General features: G+C 44.7%; 1 non-coding gene across 1 annotated transcript; it reads right to left on the reverse strand.

The window, feature by feature from the left end:
* Positions 1–4,688: 4,688 nt before the first annotated feature.
* LOC138360607 (5S ribosomal RNA) lies at positions 4,689–4,807 on the reverse strand. Its single transcript, XR_011226519.1, has one exon. It is a non-coding gene; the product is annotated as a 5S ribosomal RNA (ribosomal RNA).
* Between the last annotated feature and the right edge of the window lie 7,172 nt (positions 4,808–11,979).

Consider the following 11,979-nt stretch of genomic DNA (forward strand, 5'->3'; position numbering starts at 1 on the left):
GCTCCTGCCACAGGGGGTGTGAAGAAGCCTCACCGTTACAGGCCCGGAACGGTCGCCCTGCGTGAGATCCGTCGTTACCAGAAGAGCACCGAGTTGCTCATCAGGAAACTTCCCTTCCAGCGTCTGGTGCGCGAGATTGCCCAGGACTTCAAGACCGATCTTCGCTTCCAGTCGTCTGCCGTCATGGCTTTACAGGAGGCATCCGAGGCTTACCTGGTCGGTCTCTTCGAGGACACTAACCTCTGTGCCATCCACGCCAAGCGTGTCACCATCATGCCAAAGGACATTCAGCTTGCTCGCCGTATCCGTGGAGAGCGTGCATAAGCTAAATCGACCACCCTAGTATACACCAAACTCGGCCCTTCTCAGGGCCAAAATATCCTTCTAAGGAGATTTCAGACATTCCTAGCATAATTTAGGTGTCATACATACATGTGATATCAATAAATCAAGTCATTTGTAGTACAACCTGTTCTCTTACAAACAAAACGCCGTCGCTTTTCACTCTTATGCACTGTCAAGGATCACCCCCCCCCCCCAAAATAAAAATTGTCATACTGTACTAGAAATAAAAGCAGCTTGTATAAGTGACATATACTGTCCAGTCCTGTTTTATTCTGTTTTCGGTCCTCTGGCTTAATCTGTTAAGTTAGGAGATGACATTTTAAATTAACCGTTTTCTTGACATTTTCAAACCTAAGAGGGTGGCCTGCATAGTAATCCTAATGTGGAACATAACAATGAATCTCTAATCTCTAGAAAAAAGATACCGAGTGCTTATATGTGTTGAGAGAGAGAGAGAGAGAGAGAGAGAGAGAGAGAGAGAGAGAGAGAGAGAGAGAGAGAGAGAGAGAGAGAGAGAGAGAGAGAGAGAGAGAGAGAGAGACACACAGACAGACAGACAAGACAGACAAGACAGACAGACAGACAGACAGACAGACAGACAGACAGACAGACAGACAGACAGACAGACAGACACTGAGAGAGAGAAACACACACAGACAGTTTCATAAATATTCTCATTTTATAGCTATTTGCTTTCAGTGACAGAGGTTTTTGTTATAATAGTATTGGTGTCTAACACTCACAATCTCTTTAGAAATTAAAGTGTGGCTCCAATGGAGCCGAGTTTGTTGGTTTGAGGCCAAGCCACCACCACAGGGCAGTAAGTAAGCCGTTTACTTGGAGGAGGTGTACTTGGTGACGGCCTTAGTGCCCTCAGAGACGGCGTGCTTGGCCAGTTCTCCGGGCAACAGGAGCCTTACAGCCGTCTGGATCTCCCGACTGGTAATGGTGGAACGCTTGTTGTAGTGGGCCAGGCGAGAAGCCTCGGCGGCGATGCGCTCGAAGATGTCGTTCACGAACGAGTTCATGATCGACATGGCTTTGGAAGAGATACCAGTGTCGGGGTGGACCTGCTTCAGCACTTTGTAGATGTAGATGCTGTAGCTCTCCTTCCTCCTGCGCTTCTTTTTCTTATCGCCCTTGGCAATGGCCTTCTGGGCCTTTCCGGCCTTCTTGGCAGCCTTTCCAGATGCCTTGGGTGGCATGATGATGCTCGTGCTGGCTGGCGTTGCGATACAATAATGAACTTTTGCGCGAGGCGAGCTTTCCTTTTATATCCCGCTCGCGACTCAGCTCAGAGCGGGTCGCGTGGCGGAGCGCGCTGATTGGTCAGTGGCGGGCTCCCTTGATCCTGAGCGGGGTATATAACACGAAGCTCGATCTGCGGGGCGGCATAAAACCACCACAAACCCACAACAGCAGCAGCAATGTCAGGACGCGGCAAGGGAGGCAAAGTGAAGGGCAAGTCAAAGTCTCGCTCCAGCAGGGCCGGACTTCAGTTCCCCGTGGGCAGAATTCACCGTCTGCTGCGTAAGGGCAACTACGCCGAACGCGTCGGTGCTGGCGCTCCTGTCTACCTGGCAGCCGTCATGGAATACCTCGCTGCCGAAGTTCTGGAGCTCGCCGGTAACGCCGCACGTGACAACAAGAAGACCCGTATCATCCCACGTCACTTGCAGTTGGCCATCCGCAACGACGAAGAACTCAACAAACTTCTGTCTGGCGTAACCATTGCACAGGGAGGTGTTCTTCCAAACATTCAGGCAGTTCTTTTGCCAAAGAAGACAGAGAAGAAGTAAGCACTTCTGCCACCCACCACGACAAATACCATAACCAGGCTCCATCCGGAGCCACACACACTTTAATAGAGAGATTCAAGTAGACAATCAACTTTCAAACATTAATAATAACATTTATATTGATTTCATTTGGAATGTGTACATAACAAACAAACAAACAAAACAAAATTATAGGGGATATTCAGCATCACTTGGAATATTAACCAATCATATAAATCCAATATATATTTTATATTTTACTTTAAGCGAGGAATTCATATTCTATCAATTTTTAATCATACAAATGAACAAAAGCAATTCTTCACTAGACGTAACGAATGAATAAATGATCAAGGTTTTAATGTGTTTCATGAATAAATATATATATATATATATATATATATATATATATATATATATATATATATATATATATATATATATATATATAATATAATATAATATAATATATTATAATACTTGTGAACCAGAATATGTTTGAGCAGCAGCGATCGTGCCATTGGCCGAAGTGCAACAATTCAAATAATTTAAAGGGCCTGCTCGGGTATATAAGAGAGGCTGGGAGACTGGGGCCGGTGGTGGGTGATGGGTGATGAGTGATGGTGTGGTGTGGTGTGGTGTTGTTAAGAGTTGATTTACGGCCAGCCAGCCAGCTGCAGCCAAGGCAGGGCAGGGCAAGGCAAGGCAAGGCAAGGCAAGGCAAGGCAATAACAGGACAGGACAGCCAAGGCAAGGCAAGGCAAGGCAAGGCAAGGCAAGGCAAGCAGGCGGGCGGGCGGGCGGGCGGGCGGGCGGGCGGGCGGGCAGCCAGCCAGCCAGCCAGCCAGCCAGCCAGCCAGCCAGCCAGCCAGCCAGCCAGCCAGGCAGGCAGGCAGGCAGGCAGGCAGGCAGGCAGCCAGCCAGTCAGCCAACCAGCCAGCCAGCCAGCCAGCCAGCCAGGCAGGCAGGCAGCCAGCCAGCCAGCCACTCCCACTTTGTATTTATATGCATTCAATTTATATTCAAACATTATATATGTTAAGGGCCTAGTTTTAGTGTTTATTTTAAAAATGACAAACATCGAGTCGTTTTACCAGTCCTTTAGCGTTAACGGTGATGCATTTTAAAACTGAACAGAAATCACCTTTTCTGGATATATCAAATATCGAATCCGCTTAATGTGCCTACAATTCAATCATTCAAAAAATACATAATTTACATCATGCCTTTTCATAGAACAGACAATAAGATTTGAGACAATAAGAACTTTAGTTTTATAACTAAAGTTGCACAATTATACCAACTCTATGGTGGCTGGGTGGTAAGGTGTGTGGCTGGTGTTTTGGAAGTCGCGAGTTCAAACGACCCAATGGGAGTACTTTTTTTTTTTTTTTATGCCATACAATCTTCCTAGTACTATTATGTAGGTGTGTGTGTGTGTGTTTTTATTCATTCTTTGGTTTTATAGATGACATACATATTGACTCCTTTTACCGGTCCTTAATTAGGCTCTGGGGAAGCAATGGTGGTGGTGGTGGTGGTGGTGCATTTAAAACTAAACCAAAAATCACCAGTTCTGGACGCGTCAAATATCATATCCGCTTAATGTGTCTACAACCTAATTACTTAAAACTACACTATTTAATTCATTCATATCACGTGCATATTGGTCATTATGCTCATACAACCGACATAACAATTTATTTTCATTATTAGAATCATACATTTCATCAAGTAATACAGATACAAAGAGATTTTCTTTCTGAGAAGACCGTTAGTATTGGCTGGCTGGCAGGCAGGCAGGCAGGCATTTGAGGGTTATTATTTCGCCTGTTGATTGGGGGAGGGTTGATGTGTTAGGGGGTTTTCGGTTAGGTGTGGTGGTGGTGATTGGTGGTGATTGGTGGTGGTGGTGATTGGTGGTGATTGGTGGTGAGTAGTGGTGGTGGTGGTGGTGGTGGTGGTAGTAGGTGGGAGGGGGGGGGGGGGGAAGGGGAATGATGGTCTGTGGATTCCTTCTCCGTACCCCTTACATATAAGCAAAAACATGCCTTCCTGTGGGTATAGAAACATTAACACAAATTATATCAGTAACTGATATTGTAGCCTTTTAAACAGAAAAGATTTGTACATACAAATACTTTTAAATTATCATTTATTTGTGGAAATGGCATTTACGTCATTAAATTGATACCTCAGCATCAAGTGTCCTGCAGTGGTCCAGTGGTAAAGTGTATATAAGTGATGCGTATTCTTGGAGTTGCGAGTTCAAACCCGGATTAAGCTATATATATATATATATATATATATATATATATATATATATATATATATATATATATATATATATATATACAACATGTTTTGTTTTGGTTGTTTGTTTTTGTATAAAGCCTCACACACTATATTAAGCGAGTTTGTTTTAAACATGACATACATATTAATTCATTTTACCAGGCCTTATTCCACACAACTCCGTGAATTTCCCGTGGAGCCAGCCAGCCAGCCAGCCAGCCATTCAAACAAAAACAAACGAAACAAACAAAACAAAACAAAAAACATTATTGCCAACAGCATTTGGTGTTCCCAGGCGGTCACCCATCCAAGTACTAACCAAACCCAACGTTGCTTAACTTCGCTGATCGGACGAGAAGCGGTGTTCTCAACGTGGTATGGCCGTTGGCATGAGACTGCCTACACATTGTGGCTAATAACCAACTCTTTTTAGTCATCACGGCAGGATACGGACCTTCTTGTGGTGTCTTAATGGTAATTGTATCCTAACATATTTTTGTCTCCTTGGCATGGATATTTAACATCGTTTATTCAGTCTTGGGTTTATGTTCTTTCGCCATTTACAGACATTTTACATCTACCTACTTCCTCAGCCTACCCTGCCAATTTCTAATGAATTTGTGGATTTTCTTTTGTAATACATACATGTGTGTGCTCATCTGCTCTTCAGTTTTTATGATATTTGTCTCATCTGTCCTGCTTTATGATACTTTTACAAAGAACATGAACAAATGCTTCTATTTTAGAGAAGATATGGGATCCAGGTTTCGGAGCCGTAAAACCAACCGTCGTGATTGGTGGACGAGTTGCCAGGTTGCAGCTTCTGTACCGTGCCGGCACATAAATAGGTTCGGCTCAAGCGGCGGCAGCATCATTCCCCGTGACTGTCTGAGCGTCTCTCATCACCTTGGTTATCTCATCATCATCATGGTAGAAGCAAAGCCTACCAAGAAGGCTGCGGCTGCTGCTGCTGTGGTGGCCACCACCAGGAAACCTCGCGTCCAGGTTGCTCACCCGAAAACTAGTCAAATGGTTCTAGCCGCGGTCGCAGCACTCAAAGACCGTAAGGGCTCGTCTCTACAAGCAATCAAGAAGTACGTTGTTGCCAACAACAAAGTCGAGGCTGCCAAGATCGCCATTTACATCCGAAGATTTCTCAAGAAAGCAGTGGCTGACGGCATTCTTGTTCAGACCAAGGGAAGTGGAGCTAGTGGATCATTCAAGCTGGCCGTAGCAGAGAAGAGGGCCGTTCTAACTCCCAAGAAAGCCACCACAACCAAGAAACCATCTACAGCAGCAAAGAAGGCCGTGGTAACTCCCAAGAAAGCCGCCACAAGCAACAAACCACCTACAGCCTTGAAAAAGAAGCAGCAGCAGCAGCAGCTTGTTGTTGGGAACAAAAGCCCAAAATAAAGAGAGCTTCAAAATCTCCCAAACCACCCAAGGCAAAGAAAGCTGTCAAGAAAACAACAAAGGCAAAATAAACGACGACATGCAAGCAGCATGAATACACATGACAATAAACATCCAGGCCTCCCCCCTCAGTGGAGGGGCCTCATATGATTCCAAAAAGAGTTTAGTTTTGTAGACAAATAAATCATTACTTTTGGGGTAGATTTACTCTGTATATTATATATATATATATATATATATATATATATATATATATATATATATATATATATATATATATATATATATATATATATATATACACACATACATGGGTGAGGTGATATGGTACCAAAGTTTTTGGTGAGGTGATTGACATTTACACAAGATAAAACACGAACCAATGGGAATAAAAACATAAGAATGGAAGTAACTGCAGAAGGCCTATTGGCCCATAACACAAGCACTTCCTCTTGATGCTTCTATATTGGTTCGGAGTCTTGAAGCTATAATATATATATATATATATATATATATATATATATATATATACATATATATATATATATATATATATATATATATATATATATATATATATATATATATGCACACAAAACTAAATAGTCTTGTTAGACAAATTGCCCCTATTAGAGGCAAGTTGACTAACAAGCCGAATGACTGCAATTGTTTTGAATTTGAGTTAAATCTAACATAGAAATGTAATCAAACCTAACCTAACCTATGCTAACCCAAGCTAAGCTAACCTAACCTAACCTAAGCTAACCCAAGCTAAGCTAAGCTAACCTAACCTAACCTAACCTAACCTAACCTAAGCTAAGCTAACCTAACCTAACCTAACCTAACCTAACCTAACCCAGCAATTCATGATCTTAATATAATACTGTTAATTGGATAAACCAATTTGGAAAGAAATGTTCGAAAATAACAAAATTAACTGTGCTTGTTAGGAAAATTGGGCCTTGCATACTTGTCCCAATAGTGTGGTTCTCGCTTTTAGGTACGACATAAACGTATACCTAAGTTGAGAGAGAAAAAGATTCGCACTCAAACATGCATATCGATTGCCAGTCCTGAATTCTGGGTAGATATTCGTGTCCTCCCTTTTCATTTACCATCATTTGGATACTATCAAAACAGCTCTGAGAAGGATAAAATGAATAAAACGGGTAGCTCACTCATGTAAAAAGGAAGAGTTGGGAAAGATCTCTCTCTCTCTCTCTCTCTCCCCCTCACCCCCCCCCCACCAATGATCCTGCTCTGCTAGTATATAACGTAACAAACCTTCCCCCCCCCCCCTCCCTCCCCAATCAGAGTCCCTTTAAGCATGCGAGGATAAAAAATAGATTTCATAAGACCCAATGTGCTAGCTGATATCAAAACAATTTATGTTATCGTCTATTAAGCCCTTCAGTAAAAAAGTATAGGGACCTAATTAGGTCCCGTTTTGAGGTGGTGGTGGGTGGAATCGATGGATTAGCCAAGCTCTTATCCGCCGAATCCGTAGAGGGTACGACCCTGGCGCTTCAGAGCGTACACCACGTCCATGGCAGTGACGGTCTTCCTCTTGGCGTGTTCCGTGTAGGTTACAGCATCACGGATGACGTTCTCGAGGAACACCTTCAGGACGCCACGGGTCTCTTCGTAGATGAGACCCGAAATACGCTTCACGCCGCCACGACGAGCTAAGCGACGAATAGCGGGCTTGGTGATGCCCTGGATGTTGTCACGTAGCACCTTACGATGACGCTTGGCGCCACCCTTTCCGAGTCCCTTGCCTCCCTTGCCGCGTCCAGTCATGGTGTTGAAGTTGTGTGAATCGAATTGACGAATGCCATGAATGAATGAATTAAATATAGGTCAAGATACCCTAATGGGTGAGCGTGGAAGTGGGGATAGGGGAAGAATTAGTGGGGGTGAGAGGAAGGGTTTTTAGTATGAGGTAAAGTGCCAGGGCTAGACCCAGCTGCATGGCATTGAAATCGTTATGACCAGACTAGGCAGTGAAGGCAAGGAATCGGATCTGTGACAACAATTCGTCTTTTCTGAGCACCCACGGAGACAGCAGCCCTCAGCTGGGTGTGCCCTGGAGGCTCACACCAGATGTGGTCTTTGATCTGATAATCAGCATCGTGGCCCACCCAAGGCACCAGAAAACGGGAGCTAGTTGGTCCCCCCCTAAAGAGGGAGGAGAAGAGTTAGGAGGTTATAGTTGGAAGTTTGGTGATTTGAGTAGTGATATTATAGGAGAGGGGTTATGTAAAGGACGGAGCAGGAGGTGGATCGTCGATCAGGTTAAAGAGGTTGTGCGTATGTCTGGGTCTGCTTAGGACGTTTCTGAGGAACGTGTCGTAGTTGTCATGATAGGTGAGAATTCTGTCAATCTGTTTCTTCCCCATAGTATCCCAGGTTATGTTCAGAGGTGGGATGTTCGCCCTCTCATGCAGGGCCTCACTGGTGGTGAAGTCCTGCCAATGGGTATCGAACACCCATCTCAGAGCCCTGTTCTGGGTACGCTGGAGTTTCTTCCTATTTGTTGGTGCTGCAAGTGTGAGTGGGATCGGTGCATATGTTAGGAGTGGGAGAATAAGTGTTTTGTATAAGTAGAGCTTGGTGGCTTGGGAGGCATGTTTGAGTGGGTAGAGTTTTGATAGGGCGTTTGAGGCTATAGCTTTCTTGGGTGTTATGTGTGTGTGAAAGCGAAGGTTAAAGTCTAGTGTGAGTCCAAGTACTGTGGTTTTGTTGACTCTTGGGATCTGGGTTGCATCTGGTGATTGAGAGTAGAGTTTTACTGGGTCAGGGTTACGTCGTTTGTTGTAGAAAAAGTAGTTATTTTTGACTTGTTGGGGTTTGTTTTTATTCGCCAGTCGTGTTCCCAAAGGGTGACTTTGTCTATTTCTTGTTGTGCTTTCCGTGTGAGGGCGTTAATCGTATAGTCTGTGATCAGTTGGGTTACGTCGTCAGCGTAGCAAAGGGTCATTGATGTCCAGTATACTGGGTCAGGGATGTCGTTTATATAGAGTATGTATAAGGTTGGTGAAAGAACTGAGCCCTGAGGGACACCTGCATTTAGGTTGAAATAACCTGACAGCTTGCTGAGGAACTTGATCTGCATCTTTCTATTTGTTAGAAAGCTGCAAAGTAGCCTCTGCATGTTATCAGATAGTTGAAACATAGTGCAGAGTTTGTAACGTAGGCCGTCGTGCCATACAGTGTCAAAAGCTTTTTCGACGTCCTTTGCAATGAGGGCCGTCTTGGCCCTTTGGTGTTTATTTATGGAGAGGTAGTTTGTTATTATGTTCAGTGCGTCTTGTGTTGAGCGGTGTTGTCTGAAGCCAAATTGTTTGTCTGTCAATATGTTTTTGTGTTCTAGGTGATTCCTGAGTTTATGATTAATGAGTTTTTCGTATACTTTCCTAATGTCTCTAGTAAGCTGATCGGTCTGTAGTTCTTAGGGTCTGTCGGGGATTTTTGGGGTTTTGGAATGAGGATTGCTGTGGCTTCTTTGAATGGGCTTGGAAATATCCTGATGCTAGTGAGGCGTTGTAGACTTCTGTGAGTGCTAAGATTAGGGGGTCTGGAAGTTGCTTGAGGAGAGCTTGGCCAATGCCAGAGGCTCCTGGGGCTTTACGTCTGGTGTTCTTGAGCATGAGTTTAACTTCTTCAGGTAGTATTGATTCTGTGAGGTCACTTTCTAAGTCGTCTAGTGTCGTGAGGTCAATGGTAGGGTAGTGTGTGATGGCATGAGGGTTGTGTCGTATCCATGTTTCTACTCTGTTTATGTTTTGTATTGCTGTTGGCTGTGGGGGGTGGGGATTGAAGATGTCCTGCCAGTGTTGTTTGAATATGCCTATTACTTCTGAGGGATCGGTGTAGTTTTGATTGTTGTGAGTGATGTATGTAAAGGCAGAAGAGGAGGAGTTTCCTCTGATCCTCTTTATGAAGTTCCAGAATTGTTGTGGAGTTGTTTTTCTTTGTATTTCAGCTTTATGTATGAGTTTCTCCCAGTTGTTAGCATGGTCTTGGTCAAGGCTGTTGAGTATGTGGTTTTTGAGTATAGTGAGGTCTGTGTTTACTTGATTGTATCTGTGAAGGTTGTGGGTGAATCTGTTGTGATAGCAGGAGAGTAGCCTTTTTGTTCTGATCGAAGGAAAAAAGGAGTATCTAGTTTTGTGGGTTGTTTTTGGAATGGTAGCATCAGCTGCTTGTATGATGTTATTCTGGATGGTGAGGACTTGGGAATCTATGTCTGTGTGTGGTTTGTCTTGGAAGTTGTAGGGCTGTGTGCTGGCAGTTAGGTGTTGTTTGAAGGCTTCCCAGTCTGCATTTTGATAGTCATATTGTGGGGTGGCTGGGATGAGTATGGGGTTGCTGGAGAGTGTGAGTGATATGGGTATGTGATCTGAGCCAGTGAGGGGTCCGGGTGTGATGTAGTGTTGTAGGTGAGTGCCTGCTCTGTTGGTGAGGATTAGATCTGGTCTCCCAGTTCCATTGTGTGTGTAGGTTGTTTGGAAGTCAGGGCCAAGGAAGGTGAGGTGTTTGTTTTGGTGGAGTTGGTGTAGTTGTTGACCGTGCATGTTGTGTTGGCGATGGTTGAATGTTTGGTGTTTTGCATTTAGGTCTGCTAGGAGGAAGACTGGTATGTGTGTGTGGTTGAAGAGAGTGTTTAGGTCCTGGAGGGGGAGACCCAAGTTTGGACGAATGTATGTGGTACCAATGATCATCTGCCCGTGTTGAGTGTGAATGCGGACTGCTAGGAAGTGTTTGTGTTGCCAGTTGGTAGTGAGGAGGTCATGTTTATAGGTGTTCTTTATTAGAATAGCAACCCCTTCGTAAGCTTCATCAGGAGATTGGTATGTTGTGAAGCCAAAATGTCTAATTTTGTGAGAGTTCGTCACGCATGTGCTGTTTAGTAGCAGCACATCCGGTCTTTCATTCTCCACAAAGTTAGCAATTAGGTGTCTGATGTTGTAATATGCTCTAACGTTAAATTGTGTGATTTTCATATTTATTGACTTGTTGGGGGAGTGTTTGTGGCATTTGAACCGGAGGGGTTCTCCTTTGTGGATTGATTCGTTGTGTAGACAGATTTGGTAATTATAGATTTGGGTAGGAGATATGTATGGCGTCCGTTTTGCATGGTGTCTGGTATGAATTTAGGAAGTTTTGGTGTAGGGGTGAGGGAGTGGTCTGGGGAGGTGTTAGTCCTCTTGGCTGAGAAAGACACGTTTTGGGGCAAATTTTGTGGGATTTTGGGCTTTGTACCTGTGTGGTATTGGGTTAGGGGCGTGAGGTTGGCTAGCGTGTTGGGCGTGAGGTGAGTTGACGTGTTGGGCGTGTGGGCTAAGGTGAGGGAGGTTACATGTTTCTTGGTATCTGATTTCTTTTTAATTGATGGGTTGGTTTTCTTGTGTATTGGGGTTGTTCGTCTTGCATGCAGAAATTTTTTGTTTTGTTTAGGTGAGTTTGTTCTTTTCACTTGAAGAGTTGTTTTGTGTTTTGGTGAACTTGATCTTTTTGACTGAAGAGGGGTAGCTGTCATGGGGAGCATGGTCTGTGAGAAGCAGTTAGAGGCCTGGGTGTCAGGGGAGGGTGTAGATGGTTCTGTGTTTGGTGTTTGGGGGGTGATGGGGGGAGGGGGTGGTGTTGGGTTTGTTGTCTGTGAGGTGGTGAGGGGTGGGGGCGAGAGTAGGGGTGGTACTGGGTTTGATGCCTGGGGGGTGATGGGGGGTGGGGAAGAGAGTAGGGGTGGTGCTGGGTTTTCTGTCTGGGAGGTGATGAGAGGTGGGGGTTGTACTGGGTTTGTTGCCTGGGGTGTGATAGAAGGTGGGGAAGAGGGTGTGGGTGGTGCTGGGTTTTTTGTCTGGGAGGTGGTGAGGGGTGAGAGTGGTACTGGGTTTGATGCCTGGAGTGTGATAAGGGGTGGGGGTGATACTGGGTTTGGTGTCTGGGGAGTAATAAGGGGTGGTGGTGGTGTAAGTGCTTGTGGGGTGATGGGGGGAGGTGTTAGGGGTTGTACTGGTTGTGACGCCAAGCTGGGAGGGATGACTATTGGAGGGAGGTTGTTTGCTAGTAGGATTTGTTGGATGTTGGAAATTGCCTTCCTCGTGTCTCCTTGTGCTGATATCTGTGCTATTATGATAGCTGC

The sequence above is a fragment of the Procambarus clarkii genome, unplaced genomic scaffold (assembly GCF_040958095.1).
Source record: "Procambarus clarkii isolate CNS0578487 unplaced genomic scaffold, FALCON_Pclarkii_2.0 HiC_scaffold_115, whole genome shotgun sequence".
NCBI lineage: Eukaryota > Metazoa > Arthropoda > Malacostraca > Decapoda > Cambaridae > Procambarus > Procambarus clarkii.